Genomic DNA, 5,136 nt, shown 5'->3' with positions numbered 1-5,136 from the left:
GAAAAAAAAACAAAAAACAAAATGTAGCTTGCAAAAGCTATGGTACATGTTAAGTTTTATTGTTTTTTCTAATGTATTAAACTCAGCAAAAATAGAAACTGTGCACTAAAACTGTTGTATTCATATATAATACAAATACAATGCCATATTCATGTTTGTTCCCATGTAATTTTAGCAGGGGGTTCAAACGTACTACTAGACTGTACCTACAATTTCTGGAATTTTCATGTATAACAATATATATTGCCTGATATTTTTATGGTTGCTAACATTAGGCTTCCAAAACAATGAGTGTTTTATTTTTGTGTAAATGTAATGCTGGTTTGCTTAGCCTTTTTCTTAAATGCTATACCAGAAAACTGTATTTAAATGCTGTTCACATCACATTTTGCATCAGACAACCTTGCTAACATTTTAACACGATTTCTCCAGCTGCCGTTGTAGGCAATTCTGTAATAATGCGTACTTTAGTAGATTTGTACTGAACTTCATGAACTGTTGTACTAGTTCATTTTTGATTTCAGTTTATTAGCTACATCGCAGCCTTGCTACTAATGCTGTTAAAGCTTGCTCTTTTATCTGCGTTTTGATGTTTCCCCATTTTCCATCAACTTGGTGTTACACCATGTAATTTTTCACCCAACTGATTGAAAGGCTCATTTGTGGTCTGAAAAGTCCCTTCTCATCACTGTACTCGGCTTCTGAAGTTGACAGATGAGGATCTGCCATGCCTGCTCTTTCTTCTCGCTCGCTCCATAATGGGCCACATCATGTTCCCATCCAGTTTCTTTCTGACTCGTTGCGCGCCTTTCCGTTCCGTCTCTCGCGCCAGCTGTCGTTGTGGTGTCTCCATGGTGATAGGGCTCACTGAAGGGGGTTGGGGGGGATACATCTTGTCCACCACAAAATGTCTTTTCTCTGTCGTCTTGGGTCCCAGCAAGGATTTGTGCCAGCAGAACCCAAAGAGAAAACATCCTAGAAGAGGGACATCAATTGCTGTTTGACATGCCAGTGATCTTGTATTGTGGTTTGAACAAAGGGTGGTGGGGGGAGGGGTGGTTGCTGTCTGTTTTTGTATTAATATGCCTCTCTTACATTTCAGTGGACTGCTTTTTATGGGTGAACAGAGTCTAGTTCTGGTGTAACATGTAGTAGAAGCAACAAGATGCTATCAAAAAAAAGAACAATGTAGGTAGAGAAGTATTAAGGTAATGTTGTGCTTTTGAGCGGGTCCTGTTAAATACTTTTACCAAAAGCATTGTGGAATTAGAAAACAAAACATTGTGTTATACACCTAAATACGTTGGCCCTTATTCGTCAAATCTGTGTAAAAATGAGCTCAGATTTGACCACCTGTAGTGACAAACTGTTCTGCATCTGGTTCATTTTCATACGGCATTAAAACAAGTGGAGATTTGATGAATCAGCTTCGGTGCGTGAAATCAAGCACTAGCCTATCAATTCCTCCTTCACATGTCATGCCCTAATTCATGCAGATTTGTAGGTAGGGAACCGATAAACTGACAGCATCCAGCAGCTTGTGAGCCGATGCCTATGCTTGTAGGTTGAGTTTTAGGTTGAGCAGTGAGGGTACTGTGCCCTCTACAGACCAAACTTGTTAAAGTTATGATGACTGAAAAGAATAAAATGTGAAATAAACAAAATTTCTTTTTTTAAGATAATGAATGTAAAATGTGTTTAATTTTCTAAAATACCCTGTTTCAAACTGCATTATTGCAGCTTCTGCACTAGCTGCGCTTTGTATTTTTTATTTTTTGGGCAGGATCTGTAGTATAAAAACAGTGTAATATGTTTAAATGAAACATACTTTGCAGCATTTGTTTATATGTGTTTATATGTGCATGTAAAATGAGTACCTACACTTTAGTACTGGAATGCCATGTGCACAAATTATTAGTATTATTGCTTCCGTTTCTGATTATTAGTATTATAGGTGAAGTTGACCACAAATCAAGCAGCTTTTTCAGGTTGTTAAACTATTACGCTCATATTTACACACACTCCTACCAGACATGAATTTGATCATACAGATACGCCAATGATGAAACTGATGGATATAAAAACTGTGGGTAAAATTTGCATGCACTCATTTTGCAGTCAACATTTGTGTTATCATGGTTTTTGTTAAAAGTAATATAATAATTTTGTTGTCTCTAATGGGACACAGTATAGGCTGTTTTTAACACATCTACAAGATGCTACTACTTATTTGTTATGAAGGCTACCTATATACATTTACATTTACATTTACATTTACAGCATTTAGCAGTAACTCTTATCCAGAGCAACTTACAAAAAGTGCTTTGTCTATCTACAGAAAATATCTTTGCTAGTTACAAATAGGTTATGGAGAAAGCCAGTCCTGAGCTCAGATATTGCTAGAAACAAAAGCCCATGTTGATACCTAGAGAAAAAGGAACAGAATTAAACACACTGCATTGCAATACAATTCAATAAGTGCAGTAAAATGCATTACAATAGATACGTAACTCTGTGCTCACTTAAGTCCTGTAAATATATAGGGACTTCATAACACCTGCATACGCATTGAATACCAATAAAAACAATATATATATATATGTATAAACATCTTGGCATGAAATATTTTGTGATGTAAATAACATTGTCTTGATATTTTAATGTACGATTATTGTTTAAAAAAGTCATGAGTCCTGTAGAGGATGTTCACTTATTTTCACTTAGAAAATTAACAGAACTTGTATTTTAATCCGGTGTGATCAAACTTCTGTACAGTGTTACAATTGAAACAAATATTGCTTTTTTCAGTGCTTCTGCATGTGTCATGAAGTCCTTTTATAGGTGCCCTCTGAATATGTTTAACTGAATAAAAAATAAAGCTTTGAATATACTTGATTTAAATTTCCCCAGAAATAAAATATATCTTATAATACACCTATTGTTTTACTTTTTCCATGTAGAAATCCACACGTTTCCACTCCAGATGGGGTTAATTGTCATTGTGATTGACATTTTTAGTAGTGACACCAAAGAACACAATGCAAGGCTACAAAAGCTCTTGAGCTGTAATATCGAGTAATTCCACCCGCCCTCCTCCTTTTTTATTTTCCTTTTCTCTCTCATTTCCTTGTCTTTCATCCCAGAGGCCTCTCATTTATCACACCCTAATGGACTTGAGGATGTTTTGGTGAGGCTGATCGGCGCTTGGCAGTGAGGGTCTTGAGATGAGGGCCAACACTGGAACTGATACTCAATTTTCGGAAGTGGATCTTTCATGCTGAATTTTTCAAAATGTTGATTTGAATGCCAGTGAGAATCTAAGGATCCTCCTTTGGAAGGCAAGTGTGTTGAAGGCGATTTATTGTCTCTTTTCTTCCGGGCAGTCTTTCTGCCTGCAAAGGCAAAATGCCACAAAGGCATAGACACATATGGACGCATGCATTGTGCACAGTCCCGTAGCCAATGGTATACTGCAAATGAATAGGCAGTTTTAAAAGCCTTTACCTTATACACTTAGATTTTTTAGATTCTGACGTACAAAATGTCTTCAAACAAATGCTGTGATTTGTTATAACATTGGCACTCTTAACTACACTGTAAAAGTGATTGGTGGAAACATTGGTGGTTTTATTTCTGGCAGTGATTTCTGAGTCATACAGATAAGCCAGAACCCAGAAGTGTAGCTGTGTTTCCAGGGCAAATTATGCAGAACTGAAAACAGAGGACAAACATACACACCCAAGTTTGCATTACTATTTTTTCTCCACTGCCTTCATTATTACTACAAGTAATATCACCTATGCCTGTACCTAACCCAGACCTAACCTTAACCTCAGTGAGAAATCTATAGAAAATATTTCAGCATAATATTTCTTCAAAGAAAAATAGTGTTTTTGTTGTTGTTGTTTAGTAAATATTAAAAAAATAAGATTTTTCATGATGGTAACTCGGCAGATATCTCCACAGCATCTAAATGTTCATGTTTTCCATCAGCCTGGGGACATTTGGTTCCCACAAAGAGCAAAAGAGCTAAATACATGGCCACACAAGCAAACGTGGACACACACGCACTTGGGAGATTCCCTCTCATGCCAAAGTTTAACCTCAGATAGTAAAAGAACAAGAACACTACGCCATTCCTTATATTTGCCTATTTCAATGAACCCCTGCATTTTGAATAGTTGTGGTGTGAATCTTATGAGAAAAGAAGAGAAAGAGAGCAAAATCTAGGTTACAGAGTCCAATAAGTACAACTCCACTAAGCCTTTAGAGGCCTCATGAGTTCCCCAGCGTTCCTCATGATTTGACTTCTATTACCGTGTTGAAATAAGTTCCATTGTATTTGTATACAGATAAATAGTATCCTACTTCAGTACTTCAGAGGTGAAGAGAGGTTGACATCATTTAAAAATTGTAACCCAAATGTTGTTACATCGAATCAAACTGGAATGTGTAGAGGCTTGAGTGGTTTTAGTGGGGATTGGGAACGAGGCGGTCAGCAGAAGGTCGTGCCTGGGGCCTCTACGGCGCCGTGGTTACCAAAAGCATCATGACATCATGGCCCCAAGGTTTGTTCCATGGGTTGCAGTCAAGATGGAGGGGGAACGATACAAGAATGATGACCACACACGTCAGAACCACAGCGTTCCCCTCGACTCATTAAGGTTAGGGGAGGCAACAGAGCAAGAGCTTTGGGAGAAGTCTGACACATTAGAATACTGTCCATTTTCACAAACATCTTCTCTGCTCAAGGACTCAAGATACAAAGATACCTCTCAGAGTCATGCCATTGGGTCAAAAAGGTTTATTTTGCATCATCTGTGGTCATAATTACCACGTTACTATTTCATTAGCATTACTGTCATATTACTATTTTCAGTGCTATTACTTCATTCCTATATCCAGCTTAATTTCATACCAACCCATCATCCATCATGAAACATCTTCATTTGAAACCTCAAACTGACGAGCAAAAGATCTTCAAAGGATGGGACACACGTAATTACCTAAAATGTCTCATATGTAGTTTGTGGAATATTGTTTTTTGAAGTACATATTCTTAGCAAGTACTGTGAAGGGTAAAACCTTTTTAATTATCAAGAACAGCTAACAAAGAAGCGTTTAACAAGTCCAGGA

This window comes from Colossoma macropomum, unplaced genomic scaffold (genome assembly GCF_904425465.1).
Source record: "Colossoma macropomum unplaced genomic scaffold, Colossoma_macropomum, whole genome shotgun sequence".
Classification (NCBI taxonomy): domain Eukaryota; kingdom Metazoa; phylum Chordata; class Actinopteri; order Characiformes; family Serrasalmidae; genus Colossoma; species Colossoma macropomum.
Note: the sequence above shows the minus strand (reverse complement) of the source record.